The sequence below is a fragment of the Canis lupus genome, chromosome 21 (genome assembly GCF_003254725.2).
Source record: "Canis lupus dingo isolate Sandy chromosome 21, ASM325472v2, whole genome shotgun sequence".
Lineage (NCBI taxonomy): Eukaryota > Metazoa > Chordata > Mammalia > Carnivora > Canidae > Canis > Canis lupus.
The window spans coordinates 42,569,919-42,582,087 of NC_064263.1; the positions used below are offsets into that span (position 1 = coordinate 42,569,919).

At 47.7% G+C, this 12,169-nt stretch overlaps 1 protein-coding gene and 1 long non-coding RNA gene across 7 annotated transcripts in view; one reads left to right on the forward strand and one right to left on the reverse strand.

Moving 5' to 3' along the window:
- Positions 1 to 12,169, forward strand: part of NAV2 (neuron navigator 2) — a 722,151-nt gene that overhangs the window by 592,304 nt on the left and 117,678 nt on the right. The window lies entirely within an intron of this gene.
- The window catches only part of LOC112667750 (uncharacterized), a 38,938-nt gene continuing 28,399 nt past the window's right edge, over positions 1,631 to 12,169 (reverse strand). The window contains exon 3 of the long non-coding RNA XR_003141297.3: positions 1,631 to 3,007. This is a non-coding gene — a long non-coding RNA (uncharacterized LOC112667750). The remainder of the gene's footprint in view (positions 3,008 to 12,169) is intronic.

The following is a 12,169-nucleotide window of genomic DNA, read 5'->3' on the forward strand; positions in this document are numbered from 1 at the left end:
TTGAGCAATCTATCAAAGAAAGGGTTTGGACTGGATGATCTCCAGGATCCCTTCCAGCTCTGACATGCTGTATTTCTAGATTTCGATACCCTTTAATGACCTGATCACAAAGGATTTTTACTGGCTTACTTGACCTCTTTCCCCATGTGTGTTGATGAGACAAAACGTGGAATTTAGATGCAGGTGTTTGAAGTCGCCATACATTTTGGGGTGTTCATCCTTGTATACCAGAAACGCACACACTTGTAGCACAAACCCAGCTTCTTCCTGGCCTCTTAGCTGGATATACTTTTTACTAAGAGCTAAGTGATGTCTGCGGTTCTGTGGCTTAAGAGAAATAGGGCAGTACACTAAGGAGAAAGACGCTGAAGTCACCCCCAGGAATGGGATTTGCTCAAGAGGATCCTTCTGTCCAGGAAGGCTGAGAAGCCTGGGCTGGTGTAGAGAACACTGAATCAGTTGTCAGGAACTTGGGATCTGGCCCAGGCTCTGCCACTAACTTGAATATGCCCTTCTGAGAGTCTCCCAGTGTCCAGGGTGGTGATTTATGCCAGGGATAACAAAGGCTCTTCACCACAGTGCCAACTCAAGTCAGCTTTCTTCCTGTAATTAATTTGTTTAAAAGTATTGGTTTGGAAATTCCATAGAAAGGTGAACCCTTTGAGAACTGCTCTTTCTTTTTTTAAATACTGCTCTTCTTTTTTTTCTTTTTAATTTGTTTTTTATTTTTTTGTTTTTAGGGAGGGAGGACAGGGAGGGTTAGAGGGAGAGGGAGAGAGAGAATCTCAGGCAGGCTCCACGCCCAGTACGGAGCCTGACACGGGGCTCAACTTCACAACCCTGAGATCATGACCTGAGAGACAGACACTTCGCCAACTGAGCCACCCAGGTGCCCTAGAGAACTGTTCTTCTGAAGGCTAAAACGCTCCATAACTAAACTCTTTAAAGGACATATTATCAGGGAGAAAATCTGTTGTTGTAACACCCCCACTGGAGATTTCACAATTTGCCTAGTTATTTTGCTTATTTGTAGTCTCCTGTAAACATGTAGCTGGTTAGTAAATCTATTAGCATGAAATTCAGTATTTACAAGGTACAATTTCCCTTGTAGCAAAAGAAGAATGTGCACTAGGCAGTTTAATTTAATGCTTCATTGCAGGGTTAATGAAATTATTATAGATCACAGCTGAGCTTGTTCCTGCTTTGGGAAATGGAGGATTGGGGTGGGATCTGGAAAGATAGAGAGTGTATGGTATCCTGTCCAGCTCAGCCTCTTTGATGGGACCAACTGGATAACACAGTGTCTTCTGGTTCTCCCCAGACTGGAATGCTCAGATGTGATCATTTAAGACTGAAAGGATAACTGACCAGCTTTTAGAGATAGAATTCAAGTGGCTTTTTTTTTTTTTAAGTGGGATCTAATAATGCTTACGAATCTCCTATTTCATGTAAGTTTTGACCTGTAGGCAGTGAGATATTTTTACATTATTCTAGAATATGTGAAATTTCATTCATCTTTAAAGTTACTGTAAATAGACCGTAGAATTGCTTCATCTTTGGCTAAGTTGAAGTAGTAGCACATTTGTTGCTCTAAATTCTTCAGGTAAATCTCTTCCAAAAACTATATTCTAGATGAGTGTTTCCCAAAGTGGGAGGCTAACTAACATCAGTGGTATGGGAAATAATTTTAGACAGTAGATAGGGAAATATTTCTTTTACGTTTTAACTGTGTTATTAAAAAAATTTATAACTAATACATCAAACCCAAGATTTTGCAAGTACTGTTTAGGGTAAAGATGAATGTCGGCATTAGACAATTTAACGTGAAATATCAAGGAATAATATCACAGATGGTGTGCAGGTTATGTTTGTTTTCTTTTTAAAAAAAAAAAAAGCAAGCAAGCAAATGGCTGTGGTCAAGGTAATTGTATTCTTATCCCTATAATGAGAAATATGTTCTTTAAGTTATTTAAATTAGACAAGTGAAAGAATATGGACCAAAAAAAAAAAAAATACACCACCTTTCCAGAATTCTTCCCTTTTAACCTGAAAAAAGAAGGTCCCAGAGCTGAGATATTTCTAGGAAACTCTTTATAAAAAGACAGCCCAGTCCTGAAGGGTTCGCACACAGGCAGCGGAAGCAGACTGCATGACTTCTACGAAGGAAAGAGGAAAAGTACTGAGGGACGAGGCCTGGTTAGACGGCAGCCGAGAGGAGAGGCGTGTAAGGAGGGCCCCTCGCCTCACGGCGCCCGCAGGAGAAGCATCCAGAGCACAGCAGAGCAGCTCGGAGCGGGCGGGAGGCCGCTGACCTCCCAGACACCCCGTGGCTGTTTGCAACAGGATGTGGCTGGGGTATCTTCAAGGCTATTAAAAGTAACTGATTAGGAATATGTACCTTCGGAGCCTGGGAGATAGGGACCGTGTCTGTTTGGGAGTCTTGTGTGTCACCAGCCAGGGTCGGAGGAGTCAGAAAGGATGATAGTGAGTCCACGATGCCAAGTCTGCCCTTGAGCTCCTGTCGCTCTGTGGGGGTGCCACTCCTGGGACTTCAGCTTTTACCTGATAGTCATCAGTGGCCACTTCAGCAAACTAGAGCCCGCCGGCCGAGGGGGCAGGATCAAAGGGGACACACAGAGGTGGCTTGTTTCAAGTCACGGGCCCCCGATAACAGGCAAATAAAGAGGAGTTGGATGGAGGTCCCTGAGCTGGCAGCCTGGGGGGAAGAAGAAATAGGACCCGGGGAGCCAGGGCAGCGGCCTCACAGACCATCAGATGGTTTGTGGAGCTCCTGCCAGCTCCCGTGTGCTGTCCCCTTGGAACCCATCAAAAGTTCTTGAACTCCCGAGAGCTGAGTGCTTTCAGAGCTTCAAGCTTAGCCCTGGCAGTTTCCACTCCCAAGAACCGTTCGGCGTCCCTCCGAAGCATCGCTGTGCTGCTCGGGCCCTTGCTGGCCTCCCCACCAGGCCGTGCTTCTAAGTGGTGTCCCCCGCTCGTGCCAGTGTCCCTGAGGGCGAGAGGACAGAAATCAGGCTCCTTGTGCACCTTTAGGTCGGCAGGAGGGCTTCAGAATGACTTGGTAATTTTCTTCTAAACCATTAGAATATTTATGGGGCCCCACTGGCCCTTATTAACTGAAGCAGTAATAAAAAAATAGCACAACACGAGTGCTGGGCCGTAAAATGTCAACCTGAGACTTGAACAAAATGACAGTTGCCCTCTGATGTCATGCCAAGAAACCAAGCAGGAAAAAGCAACTGTTTCTGTGCCTTCTGGTTGCAGGGTTTTCATTGCCCTCCAAACTCTGAATGTTTTAGTATCGAGATTGCACTTTCAATTAGGATTCGGGGTCACCGCACAAACTTCACCGTTTGCCGCTGGGGCCGTGACCGCGGTGCTCGGAGCTGCCCCAGTTTCAGCTTGAATTGAGAGTCCCACAGTGTGAGGATGTAACTATGCAACCTGGTATTTCACCAGCCTGCCAAGCCCAGTCCTCCTCCTCACCGGGAAGGTCACAAGCTCCCCGCAAGAGCCCCGGGCACCGCTGGGCTCTGTGATTTGTGTGCAACAAGGCAGCCTCCTGGCACCAAGCAGTGTATTCACAGATTCAGGCCTGACTTGCAGAGAGGAGTTGAATCCAGCCAGGGGTCCCCGGCCAGCAGATGAAATTGGTGGGAGCCCTTACCAGGTGGTGGTAGGTCCCCAACCCAGGTGTTTCTTAGACAAAACCCCTGCTATGTGCAGATGACAGGAAGCAGAAATGGCAACGACTCCCTTGCCCTCCCTTCCAAGCCCATGGAAGGCAGGGTGATGGCCCCACAGTGCCCACAGCGTAATCCCCAGAGCCTGTGGATATGTTATACCACGTGGACAGGAGGAATTATGGTTGCTTATCAGCCGATGTTTGGATAGATTAGCCTGGATTATCTTGGTGGGCCCAGTGTGATCACAAGGTCCTTAAAAGTAAAAGAGGTGGGTGGGGGAGGAAGCAGAGCCATGAGCTGTTAAGAAGGACTCCACTTGCCAGTTGCTGGCTCTGGAGACAGGTAGGGGCCCCAGCCAAAGGGTGCACATGGCCTCTCTAAAGGAGAAAAGGAAAAAAATAATAATAAAAAATAAAGGGGGAAAAGGCAGGTGAACAGACTTTTTAGAGCCACCGAAGTGAGCACAGTCCTGCCAACACCTGTGCTCGTAGTCCATGAGACTCAGCTCGGATTTCTTTCTTTTTTTTTTTTTTTTTTTTTTTTTTTTAAGATTTTATACAGAGAAAGGCAGAGACATAGGTAGAGGGAGAAGCAGGCTCCCTGCGGGGAACCTAGTGGGGAACTCGATCCCAGGACCCCGGGATCACACCCTGAGCCAAAGGCAGACGCTCAACCACTGAGCCACCCAGGCACCCCTCAGCTTGGATTTCTGCCCCTCAGAACTGATAGTGCATTTTTATTGTTTCTGTTACCACATTTATAGTAATTTGTTACAGCAGCAATAGGAAACTACTACAGACCAGAAAATTATAAAAACCAAAATAGTCACCATTTCCTGATGGACCCCTGTCTGCTAGGAACTGTGCCAAGAACCTTACAAATATAATGTCGTTTCCTCCTAACCCTACTGCTATGAGACGAGGTATCATCCTGGTTTCATAGGCTTGAAGCAGTGGTGCTCTGGGCGGGTCTGGTCAGTAGACATGCTGAAGGTCACATACATACCTGGCAGGTGTCCACCTGGATTTGACCCCAGGCCCACCAGGCCCTCCCAGATGTTCTAACCACTTCACACAACTGCCTCTTTAGGGAGTCCTCAGGACAGAGGTTTTTCTATCCCTGGCTCTGGGCCCTTATCCTGGTGTCATCTTTTTAAATGAGCCTCTAGTCATTAAAAATGCAAGCACATGGGATGCCTGGGTGGCTCAGTCAGTTGAGTGTCCCACTCTTGATTTCAACTTGGGTCCTGATGTCAGGGTCCTGAGATACAGCCTGGAGTCCAGCTCAGCGCTCAGTGGGGAGTCTACTTCTCTCCCTCTGCTCCTCCCCCCTGCTCAAGCCTGTGTGCATACATGCACTCTCTTTCTGTGAGCCTCTCAAATCTTTTTTAAAAATAAAAATGCAAGGACTAGAACCTTGGGGAACCATGCAAAACAATTTTCATAAAGAGAGGAAGGGGAGCACCTGGGTGGCTCAGTCCGTTAATTACACATCTGACTTTGGCTCAGGTCAAGATCTCAGGGACCTGGGATGGAGCCCTGTGTCAGGATCTCTGCTCAGCAGGGAGTCTGCTCCTCCCCCAGTGTATGCACTCTCTTTCTCTCTCTCCCTCTCTCTGGTTCAAATAAACAAGTAAAAGCTTTAAAAAGAGAGAGAGGGCAGCCCCAGTGGCGCAGGGGTTTGGCGCCGCCTGCAGCCTGGGGTGTGATCCTGGAGGCCTGGGATCCAGTCCCACATTGGGCTCCCTGCATGGAGCCTGCTTCTCCCTCTGTCTATGTCTCTGCCTCTCTCTCTCTCTCTGTGTGTCTATGAATAAATAAATAAAATCTTTAAAAATAAATAAAAATAAAAAGAGAGAAAGAGAGAAATGGGGGATATTTTATGACTCCTCTCCCCTCATCCCAGACTTTTGGCACCTAGACACTGCAGGTGGGCTTGCTCTCACGGTTTTTCCCATCACTGGTCTCAGACCTCAAGGAAAAAGACCTTTTCTTATGCAGAACTGAGCCAGTTTATCGTGGCCTCCTTGAGGGTTTGGACCAGAGGTGTTCATTTCTTAAATTCTGATCTCCTGTAAACTTGTGTTGTTGGCCAGGGGAGGAACCCACAGTTTCAAGACCCTGGGTAAGGACCTCCCTTTAGTGATCCAAGAAATCCAGGGGTCCCCAGCATCTGCAGGGATTCTGCAGTCATTGAAAAGTTCCCTTTCCTGGTCCTGGCTAACCACTCTGTGGTCCCTGAGGCATTGCTGGAGTTCCTCTACCCAGAGCTTGGGGGTTGACAGGCTTCCATGGCTAGGCCATAATTTAAGAAGTCCCCCCAGTTCTTCCTCCCTCCCTACTCACTGTCTCCCCTCTGTGTCTGCCCCGCACTGTGAGTTCCTAATGCCTCACCAGTAAGGCAAGGGGGAATTTTTCCTTCTTTTACTCTTAATCCCACTTCATGCCATCTCAAGGTGTCTGCATTTGAACTCCATTTCCCCTACAGTCATGTGCTGGGAGTGAGAGAATGTAGATCAGCACTGCCCAATATAAGAGCCACCAATGAAATGTGGCCATTGAAATGTAAAATGAACAAAAATTAAAAGCAGGGTTTCTTAGTCACACTAGTCACACATTTCAAGTGCTCTCAAGCCCCATGTGGTTCGTGGCTACCCCACCAGGCAGTGTAGACAGGACATCTCCATCATTGTAGAAGGTGCTTTTGACAGCACTTTATAGAAACCACCCTGTTGTGGCAGCCCTGGAGTGAAGGGAAGAGGCGGGGTTGGCTGAAAGGAGACCCTTGTTCCCATCCTCACTCCCACACAAGTCCCTTAGCTCTCTGAGGTTTGGGGGTTTGTCTCTATAACATAAAGACGGTACTCACAGGGGTCCCCCAGGACGGTTGTGAGGAATACACGAGGTGAAGGTGGCGGAAGTGGTGGTAAAGTACCAAGCAAAGATAGATACTCTTGAGGATTCCTCCGTCCTGCAAACCACTCAGCAAGCTGGACTATCTCTGTGCAACTCTCTCTCTCTCTTTTTTTTTTAAAGAATTAATTAATTAATTAATTAATTTGAGTGTGAGTCGGGGGAGGGGCAGAGGGAGAAAGGGAATCCCAAGCAGACTTTGTGCTGAGTGTGGAGCCCAACGCAGGCTTGATCATAAAACCCTGAGATCATGACGTGAGCTGAAATCAAGAGTCAGATGCTGGGATGCCTGGGTGGCTCAGTGGTTGGGCATCTGCCTTCAGCCCAGGACATGACCCTGGGATTCCAGGATCAAGTCCCACATTGGGCTCCCCGCAGGGAACCTGCTTCTCCCTCTGCCTGTGTCTCTGCCTCTCTGTGTGTCTCTCATGAATAAGTAAATAAAATCTTAAAAAAAAAAAAAAAGGAGTCAGATGCTTAGCTGACTGAGCCACCCAAGCACATCTCTCTTTTCTCTTTATTAATTAATTAACTAGTAATTAAGCCCTCTTCTAAAAAAAAATTAAGCCCTCTTCTTTGCTGACAACATAGAGTAACCACATATGCTAGAAGTGCAATTATAAATTCAAGCAGTGATGCACTAGGGAATGGAGTTGGGATGTGGGGCATGGGGTGGGGAGGTGAGTTAGAATAGGACATGCAGGGGAGGGAGGAGAGAACTGAGAATACAGATAAATTCACCATAAGGTCCTAGGTGGTTGCACATTCTAGTGGTAGTTAGCACCAAGCTTCCTAGCAGCCTAAGTGGAGTGAACTCTCTCTTGCTTCCCCTTCCCTTCTGACTTTGCCCAGACTGTTTTGCCTTGATCTTTCTTTCCTTGCTTGGGTTGACCAGCTGGTCTCTCACTCTCCTCCATCTCTTCCTCTGTCTTTCCTATCTTTCCTTCCCTCTTTTGACGGCCTGTTACACCTACTAGAGCCCCTGAGCATTGTGTTAGGTCTGCATTTAAGGCTTCTGCTCCTCTTCTGGGGACAAGACAGTGCCTCTAGCACAGCACCCAACATCCATGATCCTCTCTGCATCTCCTTTGTATCCCTCTTCCCATTCTCTCCTGCTGTGGACAGCGAAGGGAGACAAAGTAGGAGAGAGTGAGAGTCCCATTCATTTTAAAGCTCATAAAAGGAGCCTTAGAGGCAAATCTCTATTTCCGTGGTAACAGGGTAGTAATTACTGCATTGGCTTTTCCCAAAGGCCTCTTTGCTGCTGGTGCCACTGGCTTCCTTTTTAAGTAAGAGCTGCTGCTTGTGGAATGGGTGGGCAGGGGCCACCTGTGCTGAGCAGAAGGGTGGTGCTGACAGGAAGCAAACCATCTGCACTTTAAGCCACAAAGGAATTCTCCCAGAGGGATTGTACAGAGAAGAGAATGAATAGTCTGTGGGGTAGCATTTCACATACATGCGGTGTTTTCACTTAAAAAAAAAAAAAAAAGGGCAGTATAGTGGCCCCATGAGAATTGTTTACTCTTTACTCCCAGCGTTGTCCAACTTTGTAAGCATGTTCCAGGTTACACTGGGCAGAAGCACACTGACTGTGCATGTGTGTGCGTTGGGGTGGGGAGCATGGCCATTCTCCCCAAGTATGTTTCCCCAAACTGGTACCTTTTCAGTATTTGTTTACAGGTAATCTGTAGACCTGGTGGTCGTTCCAAGTATGAGAAGACCTCTAGAAGCATAGGAAAGCAAGAATGGGAGGTCAAAGAGAAAAGCCAAAATGGGGCACCTTCTACTGTGCTTACTCCCTTAGCAACCCAGAGCTTAGGCCCACATCCCTAAGTCAGAATCTGGCTACATCTGTGCCCTGCAACAGAAAATGGCATCGTGTGTTTTAATCCAGGTACTTGAGCAAGTCTGTGCCTTAGTCAGCCTAGGATCGTTTGTGCTGTGTAACAAGCAACTCCAGTCTGGTCGTTGCTGCTCAGTAGGAGGCGATGTTGTACATGACTGTCACTCTGGGGCCCAGGGTGCCAGAGCACTAATCATTTCAAGCACTGGCAAACCATGGCAAGAAGGAGAGTGTGGTGAGCCATACACTATCTCTTAAAGCTTCTGCCCAGAAATGGCCTGTGGTAACTTGCACTGGTTTGTTGTTGGCCCCAGATGTCACAAGGCTACACTTAAATTCAGAGGTGGATAAAAGCTGAGTGAAGTAAGTCAATCAAAGAAGGACAAACAGTGTATGTTCTCATTCATTTGGGGAATATAAATAATAGTGAAAGGGAATATAAGGGAAGGGAGAAGAAATGTGTGGGAAATATCAGAAAGGGAGACAGAACATAAAGACTCCTAACTCTGGGAAATGAACTAGGGGTGGTGGAAGGGGAGGGGGGCGGGGGGGTGGGGTGAATGGGTGACAGGCACTGAGGGGGGCACTTGACGGGATGAGCACTGGGTGTTATTCTGTATGTTGGTAAATTGAACACCAATAAAAAATAAATTTATTAAAAAAAAGGTGGATAAAAGCACAATTCTATGTGCTTATGAGAACAGAAGACATATGGTGAATGGTACTGGTGACCATCATTGTTTTATTACATGTAAGTAACAGTCCTAGCTCAGTACTACCCCCTCCTCATTATTTAACCAGTTCTGTATCATGCAGTTCATTATATATATATGTTTTTTAAGATTTTATTTATTTATTTATTCATGATAGACATAGAGAGAGCGGCAGAGACACAGGCAGAGGGAGAAGCAGGCTCCATGCCAGAAGCCTGATGCGGGACTCTATCCCATAACTCCAGGACCACACCCTGGGTCAAAGGCAGGCGCTAAACTGCTGAGCCACCCAGGGATCCCCTCATGATATATTTTATACCTATGCATTGCCAGGCAGTGTGCCACCCAGTACTACCCATGGCATTCAGTAGCTCCTCTCTGGGAAGAGTGAGCACGTAGATGAGGTGTATGATGATGGAACTGGTTAAGGCAACCAATGCTATGGGTCAGTTGCATTTCCAGTTTTAGGATATGTGCTGCCATAGTGAGGACTCAGTTGCATCTCAACAGAGTATTTGGACTGTGTTTTGATATGTGACAGCTTATAGAGAATGCCAGTGATTATTTAATATTAACTGAGCACCTACTGTGTACCAGGCCCTGGGGGTTCAAGATGAGTAGGACATGGTCTACCGCTCCCTGCCCTCAAGAAGCTTGTGATCAAGTAGAGGGGTGAGAAGCCAAAAAAGGGCAGCCTGGGTGGCTTAACGGTTTAGCGCCGCCTTTAGCCCAGGGCGTGATCCTGGAGACCTGAGATCGAGTCCCACATCAGGCTCCCTGCATGGAGCCTGTTTCTCCCTCTGCCTATGTCTCTGTGCACCCTCCCCCCTCTCTCATGAATAAATAAATAAAATCTAAAAAAAAAAAAAAAGAAAAAGAAGCCAAATAAGCCATCACAGCTAACTGTGCCAAGTGCCAGCAGTATGGGAGCAGGAAGGACCAGGAATATTCCTGGGGGCTACACGTCATCCTAAACTTGTTATCATAATAAAACACTGGAGGAGGTTTCTTTTCTTGCTGGTGTTGATTTGGAAGATCCTAAGTGTCAAGAGAGGCCCGCTTATCTCATCATCTGTTTGAGATTTCTTTTTTGGCTTGTTTCCTTTAATGTCCCTTGTCATTTTTGAAGAGCAACCTAGCCTTGACTTCTGTTACTGAAATGCAAGAGCTGATTTCAATAAGCCCTGTGGATAGGCTGTCCTTACATTCACCTGTGAAATGTCCCTGATTATGATGTGAACTTTAGTCTGGTCACGCTGGACGGCTGTGCCAGCTCAGAATTTTTACCCAAGGTTACCTTGCATGTAAATGTGTTTTTTCCAGGCTGCCTCTCCCAAGCCAGGCCTAGTTGAGTAGATCTTACAGAGCAAAGTTGGGGGGCGGGAGGGAGGAGACCGTCAGAGTCCCCATTTGTAATCCTCTTCCTTTGCCAGAGGAAACTGAGGCTCAGGGAAATCGTTAGTGACCCAGTGACCACTCTGTCCTCCAAGCTTTAGGGAACAGGTTCATCTCAGTGGGAGTTTGGGAAGGATGAACTGGAGAGTAACTCTACTGAAAGCACATTATCTGTTTGATGATGTTGATGAACGGAGCCCATGCAGGAAGGGAAGGAGTGCTCTAGGAACCAGAAGACCTCATCCTAGATGTGGCTCTGCCACCTCTGAACATCTTGCGCAAGATGCTTCTCCTACGCACCCATGGTTCTTTGTGTGCCTTCAGACCGGCTGATCCTAAGGTCCCCAGGCTCCTGTGAGTCATTGTTCATGTTTATCACTTGAAGGGCAGGGTTAACAGAATGACTCATGAGTGTAGCTCATCTGCACAGGCAGGGACCCCAGGAACTTTTCATCTCGGGTAGTCATGATGACAGGTGTCATCGTGTGGTGGTATGTCAATGAAGAGTGTGGCTCTTGCCTGAGGCCTCTGGTATGTGCAGACCCAGTGGGCTGTGGGCCACCCCTCCGCCCCCACTTCTGCTAGCAGACCTCTTCCAGAGGAGAGAAAGCCTCAAGGCGTCTGTCTTCACCACACTTCAAAGCTAAGCCTCTACTAAGCTGCCACGCACTTTACTTCGAGGAATGAGAGAGGAGGGTGGTTGTTGCCGATGGCAGATACAGAGGAATGCCCAAAGTTGATGGCCAGAATGAAATCTTCCAGAGGGGGCGGGGGGGGGGGGGGGGGAGTATGGGGTGGCCAGAGCTGTGGATGAGAGTTGTGGGGCCGTGGACCTTTCTGGCACTTTGGAGGAATTCTGCTGTCGTACGCTGCAATGGATTTTGCTCTAACTTGGAGCATCCCCAAAATCATATTAGGAGTTGAAGCTTAGGGGATTGTGGTCTTATTTTCTTTGAGATAAAATCCCAAGTGACTGATTAAGTAGTGAATTGTATTTGGTTGGGTGGGTGTTTTGACTTAGGATTTAATTTGTCTTGGATGTACGTTGTTCCCTAAATCAGCACAAAGAGTGGGAGCTGCCCGTCCAGAGTGGGGGCAGTCAGCCTTGGGATCGGGCGGTGTCGGGGACTTGGAGTGACTTCCCTGTACTGTGATTGTTCATCCAGTTGGCAGGCTCCGCGATGTACGCCAGAGTCCCAGAGAGCCGAGCAGCACTTGGAGTGGGTTCCCACGAGAAAACTGGGTTTTACATAAGGGAACAGGCTCCAAAAGGTGACATTCCTTCGCCATAGTCCCAGGGCTATTAGGGGCAACTTTGGGATCTGAATTCAGGTCTCTCCGGGCACAAAGCCTTTGCTTTCAGTCATCGTGTTTGCCTCTTCCTCTGTTCAAAGGCTGGGTTTCCAGCCCTCCAGAGGTGAACCTCCCTTGGAACTACATGAGCAATCGCTGGGCATCTTCTCGGTGCCTAGCACCAGTCCAGGTACTTGCACAGGTGGCAGCCTCTGGGCTGCTGACCTGAAAGACCATCTTTTTCCCAGGTCTTGTTTTCCCCCATCGGACAGCGCAGCAAGAGGAACACCCAGAGTGCAGCTCGGCGTC